The 16344-nt window shown below is 42.6% G+C and overlaps 1 protein-coding gene across 1 annotated transcript in view; it reads right to left on the bottom strand.

The window, feature by feature from the left end:
• The window catches only part of LOC106647402 (1-phosphatidylinositol 4,5-bisphosphate phosphodiesterase epsilon-1), a 111924-nt gene that overhangs the window by 30410 nt on the left and 65170 nt on the right, over positions 1-16344 (bottom strand). Inside the window, exon 4 of the mRNA XM_089591074.1 lies at positions 14442-14508. The gene's annotated coding sequence lies outside the window, so the exon portion shown is untranslated. The remainder of the gene's footprint in view (positions 1-14441; positions 14509-16344) is intronic.

The following is a 16344-nucleotide window of genomic DNA, read 5'->3' as shown; positions in this document are numbered from 1 at the left end:
CCCGAGCCCAAACATACCGAGCTTCGATTGTGTGTATTGGTATATATGCGAGTGTTGGTGGGTGTAGGTCGCGCATCCGAGACGACGTTAATTGGAGAGGAGATTATCGCGTGCAGCAGAAGAGCTGAATGAAGAGCTGGGCTACACGTGTATACATATATACTTTTCCATCTCTTTCTCTCTCTCTCTCTCTCTTTTTCTTTCTTTTTGGCGCTCTACATCGTGTTTCCTTTCCCGCGGCTGAACCTCGGTTTCGCTTCCAATTAAACTCGCGCCTCCGTCTCGCTTTCCATCCTTGGCTACCTACTATTAAAACGAGTCCGCCCATTGACGACCAACTGCCTCCAGAAGGCCAAACAGTTGCAAGGCTTGGCTTTATTTTTTTTCCTTTTTTCCTTTTTTTTTTTTTTTTTTTTTTTTTTAATGAGCAACAAGGCTGAGGTAGTCCTTTTCGTTTGTTGTTTACATTTTTTCCCTGAACGCGAAATCGACCGAAGCTCTCTTTCTTTGGTGTGATGGTAATTATTTGGAGGGTAACATTGCAGATGATTATAAGTACCTGTACATGAGAAATTATTTTCACTGTGTTATAAATAAGTGCTTGTCGTGCCCAATCGGAAGGATACAGCGTGTGCATTTACATTTGAAACTACAATTTAAAAAAATGCTTTGTGCAACGTTTCGAGTAATGGTATACAAATTATCCAGGTACAAGTATTGTTAAGTGAAATATTTTCAACACTTTCTATTTATTTGCAGATGTCTTACAGCAGATAGGTTGAAGCGAACGTGTTCTCGATAGTAAAAAATTAACCATTAAATTTGTGAAAAAAAAAAAAAGAAGAAAAAAAAAGGGCAAAAATGAATAAACAAAATGTATCGATCGTTGTTTGCAAAAGCAGGGAATGAACGAATAATAAATAAAGGAGTGACCGGTTGAAAAATTTCTGCAAAGGTGTAGTGACGCGGTATATCAGAGCAGCAACATCAGCCACCGACAACAACAAGCGTATTAGCGTTCCAGGAAAGCCAAAGAAAATTACCATCGATCCGTGCACACACACACACACGTTAGACACGCAGAGAGGGGGAGAGCGCGTCTTGGGTACCGCTACTAACGAAGTAATTTAATCGGCGCCGAGCCAGCTTTTCTCTACCTCCTCCTCCCCTTTCTCTGCCTCGCAGGGCTCATTTGGGCGAGCGCGTGCTCCTCGTACATAAGCAGCCAAATGGCCGTTCGATCGACGAGCGGAAATAAAGCCTCTATCGCCGCCGTTGGACTAGTCTCCATTACATAACACCGTGCACCGGTGACGCTGTGCGCGGCGCACACGCAGCGACTAAACGACCAGACGTGACGATTATGGCACCAAAGTTTAATGCACTGGGTATAGCGGTGATGATATATCCGCGGGAGTTGCGGTGCATTGTGTGGGATTTGCCTACACGCGCGGGCATGAATTTGTCACGCTCGACACGCTCGACGATAAACGCGGGGAGGGGAGACAATGGCTGTGCCGATGGCCACTGACGCGATTCCGATGTTTGCCGAGAGCGATTGCCATTGGAAAAATATTGGGGACAAATATCGTTGACTGGGACATGCGACATGTGTGGCTGTGCCGCGATTGTATGGACTGTATTTACCAAGTAAAAGGAATGTCCCCCGTGTACCGAGGGATTTTCTTCAATATTTCGATTTTCCTTTTTTCTTCTTTCCCGCAGAGGATCTGGTTATAAGCGTTTGATTTTGTTTGGTTTCCATCAATGTTTTTCTTCAAGGGTTTTTTGGGATGAAAATGTATCATCGAGCATAGCAGAGTAAATATATGCGTGCACGTGGAGAAAAGTCGGAACACTTTCACATCACGCAAAGGTTGGGAAAATCGTCGCAGGTGCGATTGGAAATTCGTATGCATGAAAGCAATCATCGAATTTTACGAGGAGCCAAGCATATACTTTCGAGCTATCTCGTTTTTCTTTACCAGCGACGATGTAACGTGATTGCCTCAATATAACATTAAGGGAGAAAAAAACGTGGCAAATGAAAACAAAAAAAATTCGAATATGATGTCAATACAAGAGATTTTTTGTTTTTTAAGCTACTCGCCCAATACTCTAAATAAGTTTGCCATATTTAAAGGAAAAAAAAAAAAAAATTTCTGTACTCTTACTTTACTAATTGTAAGCACACGTATAAAATTCACCGCCCTCGTAAGCCCAGAATCGATGAAACATACTATTAGTAGTGCTCCGATACGCCGTTCTGACATCACATTTGTTTTTTCGAGATATGACATTTTTTTTTTTCTTTCTCGTATCTCGTGACGAGGCACATACCATACACGCGCGAGACGTGCCCTATACGTGCCGATATACATAGTTCCAGTGGTTTGCTTTTTCCCCTTCGACGGAATTGTGTGTTACGCGCATATAGATGGATTATTATAGATGTCGGGCACACGAGGCTGATGTGTGTACACACGGCGGGAGGGGACGGGAGAGTTATCACGATTATTATTCTTCCATTCCTACGGTTATAGCTGTCACTACATAATTTAGCCGGGAGCATGTGTATACACGACGTACCCTCGCTTTGTACACGTATTTGGTTTGGCCGGGTCGCGAGGCTATACATAAAGCTCGTGTGGAAGTGAGAATTAAATTCAGGTGAGTTTTATCGAGACTGATGCGTGAAAATTCCATGTTTTTGTCGAGTCTACGATACACGTGCTCCATTTTTGGCTGTGGCCCCGGTCAATCGAATATTAATTTCAGCCGGGCGAGTGGACGATCAGTTGCGCCATTATACCCCTGCACGCACGCAGCGCCGATGGCCCGAAAGTCGTTCCACCATCATCATAATCATCCACGGCCGTGTGTCCCATCCGAGGCTCACACGTTAATTACACTGTATGGAGTGGCTGTCTCTCTTTTGGCCCGTCCCCATTATCTTCCCGGCGAGCTATTTTGCACGGTGAGTTACACAGGTGTACGCGTGCAACGATGGCTCAATTTCATTACCTATATGTGTACGTACAAAATCGAGCCTACCCGGCTGGTATAGGACTACTACACAAATTGGACGCGGCGCACCAGGTGATCCAACTCGCGTGTCCATTCGCAAAAGCCGTGGCACGAAATTACGATCCAAAAGTACCAAATGGCCGGTGTGTGCGCGAGCATCCAAAATTTTCAAACCCCCACGCTAATGTTAACCCTCGTATGTGCCACCACTGTGAAATTACATGTCCGTATTCCAGATAATATTGTACACGTTTGTACGTTCATTCGCGTGATTTCGAATATTACGATGGAAGGATTTTTCCTCCACGGAGGCACACGTTGAGTTTGATTTTGTTAGCCAAACGTGCCCGAGATTGATCGGACGTTGATCGGTGATTCCGGGGTCCGATGCTAAGCTGGGATTGTCCGACGAATGAGATCCATCAGTGTCTCGTTTCGGTGACAACGCGAGATACGGGATTCAGCCGAGGTTGAGCCAACACACGCGTGTGTGACTCGTGCTTTTCTTGTTCTCAAAAAAAAAAAAAAAAAAAAAACCTTTGGGCTTATGACTATACAGCGCCGTGGATTCGCAAAATCATCCCACGCGAGGATGAGATTTGCGTGGTATTTACCGGTGTATCGTACACAGATTACCTTTTTTCTCTCGTGCCCATCCATCTTGCGGATTCATACGCGCCATCATTACTCGCTCGGACAACGTGACGCGTGGAAATTGATACGTACCTCAGCTCGCACATTGGGTTTGCGAGAGAAGGTATCTGGTGAACTCACGATGGTTTAACCGAGGCTTTCAAATACTCCGAATAACCTTGACTCTGAACAAAAGAAAAAATAAACAGTGCACACTTTTTTTGGCTTGAAGAATCACTCGTTTGACGTATCAAAATGCTTAGCTAAATATCACGAATACGTTTTCTTCGCAAACTAAAGTCCACGTGTACGAAAAATCTCAAGAATTTTATGACCCTTGTTTATTCTTCCCGAGCTGGTAATCGAGAGGAAGGTATGGAAATTCACTAGACTCTTGCACCGACGACCGTGGAATGTCCAAAAAGCTCTTGAAAAAAAAAAAGGGAGCGTTGCAAACATCGAGCCAATGACAAGTTGAAACGTCATCCCAGACACAGGGTACAGGAGGGTTCGAGGGACAGAGCCGAACAAACAGCCTCGCGGCCTCGCACAATCAAGATCCCTCGTGGGTACTAAACCACTTTTCCCGTGTCGGCTATAGCCTTCCTCTCGACGATAGAGCGACGCCTTTGTCGCCCACGTCGTACCCTACATCAGTCCCGGTGCAGGTTCGGTGTGCGCTGTACGCGCGTTGGATGGACTCTTGGCTGCGCTCGTTGTTTGCCGAGCCATGCAGTGCGTCGGGGAGCGAGTTATCGAGTTTTCGAGTGAATTCGCGTATACGACTCTCTGATGGCTCCGTGTTCAACCTTGGCTCGACGGAGTCGCTGAAATCAGGACATTAATGGGTGCTCCGTATTAGACTCTCCCTCGCTCCTTGTCTCTCTAGGCTGTGCTACGCAGCCCTGATGACGTTATTACGACCGTGTCTGTTCGCGTGTACGTACACGTACCTTTGGGTGGAATAAGATGAGGAATTACGTTTGTTTGCCACGGCACTGATGCGCTTTGTGGAGTGTTTGACGGTATTTTACTTAATTGTTTCGCACAATTCTGTCTTACTTGGGATTTGTGAACAATTTACATTTCTTCATTTCTATTGTTTTCCAAAGTACTACATTTATACCGTACGGACAATATAAGCACCTTTGATGTTCTCATACACATTTTATTTACTGTCTTCCTTGGCTTGTAAATGACTCTTGAAACTAAATACATTGAAAACAGTGCAGTAGCAGTAAAGCCCAAAAGTCCGGAAAAAATAATAAAAGTGCAAAGCTGAAGAAGGGGAGGAGGGCACGAGGCCACCGATAGATACAACAGTACTTGCTTGAGAAAATATAGTAATGTCTCCGTGACAACGAGAGATGGAAGAAAAAAAAAAAAAAAGTACAAGGAAGAGTTGGATGCCGGTGAAGGGAAATTGTTAGCGAGTTATTTCGCCACCTTTTTGACATACGCTCTGCTCCAGGACGTTTATTTCCTGTATAAAGGGGTACCGAGATTTATGAGGGATGGTCTCAGTGTGCCGTGACGGATGTTCAGAGCAGCGCTTCTTTTTCGCTCTATTTGTTGGACGCATCCCTTTTTCTCGCTTTTATTCTCACTTTTTTTCCTTTCTTCGTATCCATTCAGTGATGGATGGGATACAACTCAATGAAACGTCCCCTCTTTCGTAGAATGGTAAAAATGAAATTTCACTCGTTATCTCGTGATCCGTTTTTACAAAGAGTCTTAGATAAGCTTTTCAATAAGTAAAACAAGGTTTAATTGGTAACAGTAGTCAAAACGTTACCACAAAGAGCCAAGGGGCTATGGACACTAAAACGGTCCAGCTACGTGCTTCCAGGACTTGTGGTTCAGCTCTAGCCCATAATTACAGTGTCAAAAGGAAGAGCAATCGAACCTAGGTTTGGGAGCAGCCCGTCTTTGAGTCACGAGAGCCCGAGGCGGTGGGCTAAAAACACGTCGCGAAAGGATCCGAGGGCTGAAGCTCTGCAAGACCGTGGTATATTGTTTCGTCTCGAGGCACTTTAAAAGCTTTCAAGCTTTGGGTTGATTCGATGGATGTTTATTTTATTGACGGGAAATACCATCGCTCGAGTAATACAATAAATACAGAATTAAGAGCGTTAACGAAGAGAATTTGGTTTGACAGTTGCTAATGCAATTATAATGCACTTTGAAAGTTCGAAGAGTCAACTAGGAGGATATTTCGCCGTCGAATGGTCCTGACTTTGACCGGATGAATAATCTGTCTAGTGCGACTGTTAAATTTAATGGATGCTCGTAAAAACGAAACAAAAAAACGAGAAGAGGATAAGTGGCTCTCGCGTAGACACCCTTATGTCGAAGCTTGTGAGATATAGTCTTTCTTTTTCGTATTTTTATAGCCTCGTGAAATAAAATCGCGTGCCGGGGTCAAAGGAACTATGATCTCAGTCGACATAGGTGTTTGGAGGAGGCTGTATAAGTTGTTTTGTGTTTGTTTTTAGAGATCTTATTATACGCTTCTCCATCCAGTGATTTTTGTAAAAATCTTACAAAAATTTTATTGCAATTTTCCGTTGTGCCTTTCTATTAGCTGAAAGACAGTATATTTAATAAGATTTTCAATTCGGTAGATATAAATTTAGTTCTATGAAGAAAAGTTAACGCATCGTTTGTGGACAGAGCGATTTTACAAGAAAAGTTTTTCCGTAAAAAACATGGCCGTCGAATAAAATTCTCATTTTCCCACCGTCAGTTACATCCTGTTTGACTTGTGTGAAAAACTTTCTACGCAGTGAACGTAATAGTACCCCTACAAATAAACTCTTTTTTTTCAGAAAAAAAATGACGCTAGCAGTAAAAAAGTTCATTGATCAAACAGAGTCAAAAAAACTCAATCAACGAGTAAACTACAGGTGTAAGACTTCTGGTGAATATTTAAATAAAGTTGACATGCACGTAACCTCGCAAGAAGCAAACGAGATCAAACTCAGCACAACAAACTAGGATGGGAGGAGTTGGTTGGCACACACTCGCTGAAATCGATTTCGTCGGTACGTGAGTGCACACGCGACAGACGCGTACTTGCAGTTGTAGTAGTTCGTCGAATTGCTCTGAAAATTTTTCAGGATACTCGTGCTATCAGCCTCCCTCTTCTGTCGCTTGTAACACGTTTCCCGACTACGTGATGCTTACCCACACCGAAAGTTTGGAACGAGAGAGGTGCTTCCCGGTTTTTGATTAAGTCACCGACGCATGAAAATTGCACTTGCACCACGGCCAGCAGCGTTTGTGTTCAAGATATCTAGATCAGCGCTTTCCCCCCGAGTCTACATGGTACCCCCGTCGACGTATTTTTTCAACATGCTGGGGGTTTTTATGAAACGAGCGTGTGCTCGTTCATTTTTTCAAGATAATGAAAACTCCTAAGACGAGACGAAGCGAGTCTTGAGTGGGTTCTCGAAAGTTTCCGCTGGAAAATTTCATGCTTTGCCGGATGAAGTGCTTGGAATATTATTTCTTCAAGTTATTACCGTGATTTGCTAAGCTAATATTTTGGCTACAGAAAAAGTTTATTTTACTCTATTTTTTAGAAAAAACATATGGATTGGCATAAAATTCCATTTAATTGTTTTAAACTGATTTAAATCAAATTTTTTTTTTATATGTAACGTTTTAAAAGGAAAATAACTTTTTTTGACTTTGGCTGACTAAACTTGCATTTTTCTACTTAAATTCTCAAACTGTCTACAATTTTCGTTATTTTTATTCTTTCACATATTAAAAAAATATATAAATAACACAAAATGACAGTAAGCTGTTTGCAGCCTACTTGCTGGAAATTATACTTCACTTGACTTGTTCTAATTGTTTAGAATAAAAGTGTAAATTGTTACTACTTGCTTAAAGTCGTAATATTTTAACTCAAAATTATAAGTAATGCTGTTTTCTTGAATGGAATAAAGTACTATTTATTTTAATAAATTGTGTCAGACATCATCAGCTATTTAAACTTGAACATTTCTACTTTGAAAATTAAAGTAGTCTGTGTCTGACTGAGCTCGAATTATTCTACTTAAAGTTTTATTTGTGCTCTTATCTTTAAACTAACAAAAAATAATTTGTGTGACTTAGAGCTGTCAGACAATTTTTGCTAAATAAACATGGACTCTTTTACTTATTTAAAAAAATTAGTATTATCTGTGACTAGCTAACTCACATTACTCTACCGAACTTAGTGTACTGCAATTTTTTGTCCAAAAAAGCATAATTTTTACATTAAATCTATCAAATATCTATAGTTTACCAAATTTAGATTTGTAAACTACATTAAAAAAAAAAAAAAAAAAGTTTGTGCCTGACCAAACTTGTATTATTCTACTGAAAATCGTTACTAGTACAGCTGTCTTTAGAATAATAAAGCCGCCTGGTTAAATAAAGATGAATTTTAATACTTATTCAAATATAAAAAAATGTATGTGTTGCACTAAACTGGCATTATTCTACTTAAAAATTTTAAATGTGCTATCATCTTTAAATTGACTAAATATAATTTGTCTCTTAGAACTGTCAGAAGTTATTGGCTAAATAAACATAGACTTTCTTTACTTAATCAAAAAAATTAATATTAACTGTGCACCCGATCCAACTTGGTGTACTGCAATTTAAAAACAGCACAATTTCTACATTAAATCTATCAACTATCTTTAGTTTATCAAATTTAGATTTATTAACTAGATTAAAAAAAAACTAGCCTGTGCCAGACCAAACTCGTATTATTCTTCTGAAAATCGTAACAAGTGCAGCTGTCTCTAATAAAATAATAAAGCCGTTTGGTTAAAAAGATAAACTTCAATACTTATTAAAAAAAAAACAATTAAAAACGTCCGTGTCGGACTAAACTGGCATTGTTCTACTTAAAATTCTAAACTGCGCTACATCTGAATTATTGTGGTTATAATTTCTCTTTTAATCTCACTTAAATCATCTGATATCGTGATGAATAATGTATGATTTGAGCATGGAAGTCATTCGTACCTCGCAGTGCGAGCAAATACACTATGACCGTAAAAGTAGCACGCAATTCAATCCACGAAAAAGCCATCGATACACATCATATACAGACTACAGGTACTTTCTTGACGATACCACGTAGAGGGTTCCAAGGGACACGCCGTAATAATCGTGCAGCGCATGTGGTATTCCCCCGTCGGCTCACGCACGTCACGCCGTGTCTTGCACCAGACAAGGTGCGTGTACGTGTGTGCTAATCATACCTCAATTCATGCATACACAAGCATCACTAGTACACGCGAACAACGTTGCAACCGCAGTAGCGACTCGTTCCCTCCCTTTGGCATGCACGGGGACCTACCTGTTAATTATTATTAATTATCTCCACAACACGAGAGATGTTCGAGCCAACGGAGCACGGTGCCGCCAGTCGAGCTGGCCTGATGTTGTTTCAATTTATCGGAGAGTGTGTGGCCGCTCTCTGCACGCACATAATCTCCGGTGGATTAGCGAGTGGCTCATTTAGCGACTAGCTGGGCTCCTCCCCTCTCGTTCCATCGTTGGATTATCGTCGGCTTAACCACCCACTGATGGCCCCTCGATGTTTGCTAAGCGATATCTTCGTTTTTCCAATACGACCAACACGCCTCGTTTGATTTTCGAGTTCCATCAGCTGCTCTTGCTCTTGTTATCGAGACGCGACAGCGTGAAATATCTTGTAGTTTGTTGGGCGACAAAGTATCTACACCCACGTTGTATATATACGATGTACGTTCGCGCGGGAGTTTTGTCAAGGAAATTCGCATTCGTCGCACGAGCTGCACGACACGGTGATCTTGCGCGTGGGTGTGTGCAGGTGGCATTGAATACGCTTGTCGACGAGTGGGGGGTTTGTTCTTGTTTCATGTGAAATAATAAAAGTAACGCGCGTGACAAGACTCTTTTTCTGTGCAGCCGAGATGATTAAAAGCTTTTCACGTGACAGCTACTGTCAACAATAAAATAACATTGGTTGCGGTCGTTGCGGAACCCTTGGAAGGGGAATTCCCATGTTAAAAAAAAAAAAACAACATTTTAATCATTAACTCGTGGGGACTTAAAATCTGTATACTTTGGATAAACCCGCAGCTACTGAATATCTAACGACAGCGATAACAATGTCAATTAGATGTGATATGATTAAAAGTTCAATGAAATATCCTCAAATTCGTGTACAAATCGTAATAATCATATTTTGCATAAGCGGAGAAAATCCGAAAAAATAGAATCCTAAGAAGCTTACCCCCCTCCCGAGTCCTCGATCCCAATCCTCGATGTCATATATTTTCATGCAAAAATAATAAATAGCGATTTTCCCATTTGTCGTTTTAAGCCTGAAAGATGAGACGCGCCCCCCCAGCAAAATAGTCTCGCTACGCAAACGAGACGACTCTGGCGTATAACAGCGAGACTTCTTGACATATTTCCCACTGCCTTCCCCCATACAACGCGGGACAGTAGCCCAGAGGCCTACATACGTGATCTCGTTGCTGAACAGCAGCCTTTTTCATTTTTCCACGGCTCCCGAGTCCCTTTATTATCCGTCTTCGTCGACGCTCGCTTCGCGCGAGTCACGTACGATTCTTTATCAGCGTGAAAAATGCGCGTGGTCCCCCACCCCCAGTACCAGCGGCGTAGAAAGAGTTTTCTCTCGGTTGGCCAACTCCCATCTGACTAATTCCGTGGTGCTTTTAATGCGGAATTGTAATTAATTTTACTGCCCGCAGGGCCCCGTCTCTCGATTGCAATAAAAGTCGGCTGGCTGGCCGACCGCTGCCCAGGTTTATTATCGTCCAAGGTCCTTTTTGCCCGTCCTCCGCTGCACGTGTGCTATACTCCTGTTCACTTCTCGCCTCGCACTGTTTTTCTTTTGCTCGAGTTGTACCATATTTGCCCCGATTAAAGCTCGCGCGAGAGGATAATTTGGGCACCCATATGGAAATTTAATCCCCCCGCTGCGGCAGAGGCGAACTGTTTCTTTGTTTCCCTCTTTTATTTGTATAACCATTCGGAAATATTATTAGAGCTGCTCGTTCTAGTGGTACGAGGTTACTTTCTCGTCTGGCAGAGATGAAAATTTAGCCGAGTCAGACATCTTTCTTTAACGTCCGGGATAAGGAAATATATTAAGATGCAAAGGTATCTTCGGACGGACAAATTAAAATTATCAAAAAAAAAAAAAAAAAAAAATAAAAAAGCTCGAGCTGCTGGGAATGCATTACTTTCCACAAACGGAGCTTTGAAACGAAAAAAAGAAGGCTACCTCCCCAAGGAAGAGAGAGGGGGAATGAAGGAGATCGGGCGAGGAATGGCTCCTCTTAACCTCGGACCTCGTAAAATGGAAAAAACGAGCTGAGGGGGGGGGAGATGGTACTATACGTATGTACCTCTCTGTCCCTCTTTGGTCCCTCCTCCAAATCCTCTTGCTCTTTCGTTTTTCTCTTGAAAAAGCCAGGGGGTGAGGGTCCATTGTGATGCGCGCAGGATCGCAAGGTACATCGCAGCATGGATCGCTAGCTCACTCTTTATCGCTCTTCTCGGACTGACGGGAGTGCCTTCGATTTCTCGCGGAAGGGATCTCATTTCCTTTGTGCTCTCGAATCTCTTTTTCATTTGGCCCCTCCGAGCCTCTCCCCCCCCTCTTTCTCTCTGTGTACACTCACCTCTTTTACTCCCTATCTTTTTCAGCTCCTCTCTAGTCCATCTGCTGTTTTATACATGAGTCGAGCTCCCTCTCCCTGTTTTTTTTTTTTATCTTCTTCACGGCTCTCCCTCCCTTTATTCTTCTAATCCGTGCCCTCACTTGCTCATTCAATAGTTTGCATTTGTCCAAGCCTTTTGCAGCCTTTGATTTTTACGTACCGCGAGGTCACAAACGAAGCTAAAGTGGGTTTTACTTTGCCGCTGACGAAAGTGTACCACCACCACCACCTTGTTCCATCATCTACGCGGCGGCTTTTTATGTTCTTGCTTCTGCCAGTCCGCTCGGACACACTTATTGTTTTTTTCCCTCAAAACACCCTATGACCTCCATAGCCCCCATTTGAGCACCACTATGCGTTCTTAGGTCACTTCGCTCGAGTCATTGTTTTCCTGATCGAAAATCCTACGAAAAAGCCATGGGCATCTAACGAAGCTGTACAACAGAAAGTAAGCCAAGATGATTTTGCAAATTAAACCTTAGCCTTGAAAAAAGTGAAGGGAGTGGGAGGTAGAGGGAAAGTTACACGCGAGGCCCTCGATATCCGGCTGACACGTGATTGAGCTCGTCAAGATCAAAAGTCCACGCTAGAGAGTGAGATACGGGGGGGGGCGGGAGGAGCGCAGCAATCAGGTCAAGTGTCGAAAGATAGACGCGGGCCAAACGAGCACGCTAATGGCAAGAAGCGCTCCCACGGCGCGCCAAACTCGATTTGAACTACTTGCTCTTCTTGTCGGATCGGGAGTAGTCGCTTGGCGCCCCTCGATCACGGGTGCAATTGATGATTCGACATATAAAGTTCATTCGTAAATTTCCGGCTTCGATGCATGCCCAAGTCCATGAGATCGTAAGCGTGTGAACTAACTGCGTGGCTGTAAACGCATTTACGAAGCCAAACTCTGGCACCAAAGTTCGGACGTTTGTTTGAATTATAGAGAAAGATAAAATGAGAGAGAGAGAGAGCTGGTGTATGGTTCTAGATAAGCTTTTGCATCACTTTTCTGGACTGTGTTGCACCCTCAGACAAAAAAATAAAATAAAGGAGCACGAAACCTTTTAGGGGGCGAGGGAAAAGTTGCTTTACCGTTGAAGTATTTAAGGTCGCTCTTATACTGTCGCGTAGAAAGATTATACTTAAAAATGTAACTATGGTGGTAGATTTAAATAAAAGTACTGGTCAAAAATTTCAAATAAAACGTACAGGAGAGAGTTGGTACGGCATAACCGTAGCCAAAGTGGAAGCCTTTACTCTACACTCGGTCGAGATGTGAAGATTCGGTACAAAGGTTCTCTCCGAGGCCTTTGAGAGGGGTTTGGGAGAGTATGGAGGTGGGGAGGGGTGATTTTTTTTTTCATGAATAAAAGATGCCAGCGGCGATTTTTCAGGGCTCTTTCCTCCGACGGAAATTCCTCCGAGTCACCCGTAATCGGTTTTTGATGTATCGTTTTTTAAACTCTCCTGTTTCGCGGGAGCTAATTCGATGCATCTCGTCATGTATCTGGTTTGCAAAAGGTGCATTAACAAAAATTTTTAAAAACAACATTGCGAAGCCAAGCCAATGAATGATCTTGCCAAAGCAAGAGCAGCGAGCCATTGTCGTTTCTTTGTATCCACTGCGTGTACTACAATATGCGGCCAGAAATATGCAGAGTATACCACCCGGCGCTTTATGCAGCATCAAATTTGAATTTGATGTCGATATGCGGTTGGATATTGAAAGCCGGGCGGATTTTATTGTAAAAGTGTATCATGCGCGCTCCGCGATTTGCTCCGCTGATTTTTGCGGTTTTACAGTAATTGGATTGGTTGTTGTTCATTTTAAAATGTACTGCAAGGTTTTCCTGATTGTTTCTACTTTACGAATGAATATGAATGGAAAATTGGATTTTTGCGGGTTTAAAGTGATTTTCGAAACAATCTTTAACTGAAAATCAATATAAAATGCAACGGCAAAGCCCAGTCAAAGCCATTACAATCATGCTAAATCAATTAAAATTGTAATACCTTTAGGGGTTCGAAAAGCTTTTCGCTCGCCGAGCGCTTAGGAGGGAAGCTATTACGGAATTTTCGTCGATCTACGCTCAAATAACTCGATATCTGAAATCGCATTACCATCCCCGGCTAAATTTTTCATCTAATTAACCCCTTAAAATCGGTAAAAAGTATCCAGTACATTGTACTGGGTCCCCTTTTTTCCCTTTCGCAAAAAAAAGTAGCAGCGAATATCGGTTTCGCGTCCACGCTGACCTAGAAATATTATTTTTGCTAAGCTTCGCTGGGGTCGCGATCTATATACCCATAATACCTTTCGATCCGCGACTCCCCCCCTCCCTCCACTTACGGCCAAATCCAGTGGTCGTGTATGAAAATGGGTTACTCCCAACCACAATCTCGCCAGACTTTTTGTCGTCAAAATGAACGTCAGTGGGTAGCTATATCATCAGCTTTCTATACATGAAAATTGTATGACGTACAATCACAGCACGCAAGTATTGGCGTAATTGCTTGATTGGCCTGTCGCGAAGTGGCCCCCGGCAGTGCCAATCCCAGCACGCGTTTGCGGGATTATCTCCGATTATACCGCATCGTCGAGCGCAATTCAATCTCCGGTGCGTTTTGGTTTTCCTTCTCTACTGATTTCCCAAATTTTCGGAAAAGCGCGCGCGTGTGCGGAAAATACCGGGGGGGGGGGAGCGAATTTTCGAAACGCAACTGCGTACCCGTGAAACGTGGTGAGAGTAGCCGGTGTATCGACTAGCCTCCGGGAGAGTTGGCTTTTTTCATTACGGCACTGGCCCGCACTTCCCCAAAGTGAATTTATCGGGTTTCGCTTTCGCGCTCCCTTCTTTGCTTCGCGGAGTTTGGCGGGTTTCGCGATTTTTTTTTTTTTTTTTTGACCACTGCGAGTAAAAGGGAGGGCAGTTTTCAATGTAAGAGCTTTTTCGATTTTTTTTTTTTATTGTATTCCCATTCAAAGTGCTTTGAAAAGGCATCGCAGGTAAAAAAAAAAGTAAATTAACTCGATGGAAGACTCACACCGCTTGCTAGATTCCGTACTGCTGCATCGACAAAGTTACCGTTTGAAAATCCTTGAAAATATTACCTGAAACATAAAACATACAAAATAGTTTAAAAAAAAAGGTGCATTCAGGTGGAGTATTAAAATATTTGTGCAAACATAGTGGTGTTTTCCCTAAATAAGCTCCAGAGACTACGAACCCTTGGACTGTCGTTTCTTGATTGGAAATTTCAGGAGCCAATCTTGACAGCCTCATTACCCCCAGCGCAAACAACTCGGTGGTTGTTGGTTTGGATACAGAAAGTAGAATCCCTGAAGCACGAGCTTAAGCAATTTAGTGGCCTGTCGTAAGCTATTGCCCCTCTGTTTATCAATACAAAATTAAGGACACATTGCGAAAAGCATTGGTTGAGCGATAGCAAAATAAAGTACGGAAACGTTGATGAATCCGCGGTTTTTCACGTCACGTGTTAAAAAAACTGCTGGTTTGTATTGTCATTCATTTGTACCGTACTCACGATAAGCTGCGACTGGTTGTTTTTCTCCGGCGAGCCATTATTATTATGATTACACGTTCGGATAACAACTGCCTGCAAAAGCCGTTTGCACGAGTGCATGAAAACCGTATCAGTCACCGCGAGAAAGTACACAGTGTTTTACTTTCACCTGTGGGTTCCAACGGGCCATTTATCTCCGTCGAGTTTCGATTCGCTCGCTCCCGTGAGATTTATCCCTCCAACATAGTTGAAGTATTATCATCGCGATGGTATGTTCAACGGTATTCATTTTTTTTTTTATTGAAAATTAACCCAAGAAAAGCTAGTAATGTCTTCGTAACAACTCGCATTATTGCGATTCCTTGGCAGATTATTTTACCAAGGGCGGAATGTTAATAACGAGCGAAGTCAGATATCCCCCGCGTCTCCTGTACCTCGATCGTAATGAAGTATCATAAATTACGGAGGATAATAGGAGCCTGGGGAAGATCGGCTTTGCGTTCGAGCAGTTGCATTATGCATCGGTTAATCTTCGAAGTTGGCCGGGGATGGGGGAGGTGGCGATCGGGGCTTGACTTTCCACTAGTGAATTTCCGGGGCGAAGTTTGCGGCCGGTTTATCGGGCTTTTATTTACAAAGTTGGTATTTTTCTTTGCTCCCCTGTTTGCCGAGAATTTTTCAACTTGACGCGACTTAATTGAAAGTTTAACGCGCAGCATTCAATATTTCTCATTTTGGCGTACGTATTTACTGTAAATTGAATACGTAACGAAGTAAATATCCTCGTGGTTTCGTTATAAATTGAATAACAGTGCGATATCGCGGGAAATGAGCCATTTGGTCGATAAACTTTCCAAAAACCGATACTTTATTAAATTTTTTCAATATCCTGTTTGTCATAATAGTGTAAATCCAGATAGAGATAATTAACATTTTTTTGGAAACCCACCATTTTTATCCGAAAGAAAAATCTACATGTTTCTAAAATAAATACACAGAGATACAGAATTGTATTTTTCGCCCAATAAAAAAAATCTTTGCATTTCGTTGAGCTCAAAAGTTAGTTTCGCGTTGGATCAGCCGCAGTAACGAAAGGCATATCCAACAAAATTCAAGCCCCATCAAACCAGCAAGGACAGATCACGTTTCGGCATCGAAACCACCAGAAAGTGCACCCACACAGAATTCAGCCGTCAGAGGATGATCCGTTGGTCGCCTGGCACCCCCTTCTCCTCCAATTATACCTCTACTATTACCTTGCAAGCTAGTTCCAAAGAGATACAGGGGCCGAAAGGCAGCAGAGCTCGATGTAAAGGAGATAGTAGTCGCGCTCAGGAATGCAAACGTCGTCAAAGCATCGGCAGTGGAGGTGAACGGGGAGAGTGCAGAAGAGAGGAGTAATTATCTAGGTGAACGAGGAGGA

This window comes from Copidosoma floridanum, unplaced genomic scaffold (assembly GCF_036245765.1).
Source record: "Copidosoma floridanum isolate Cflo_tuat_1 unplaced genomic scaffold, Cflo_Japanese_pri ptg000013l, whole genome shotgun sequence".
Classification (NCBI taxonomy): Eukaryota; Metazoa; Arthropoda; class Insecta; order Hymenoptera; family Encyrtidae; genus Copidosoma; species Copidosoma floridanum.
Note: the sequence above shows the minus strand (reverse complement) of the source record. Positions and strands in the feature narration are given on the sequence as shown.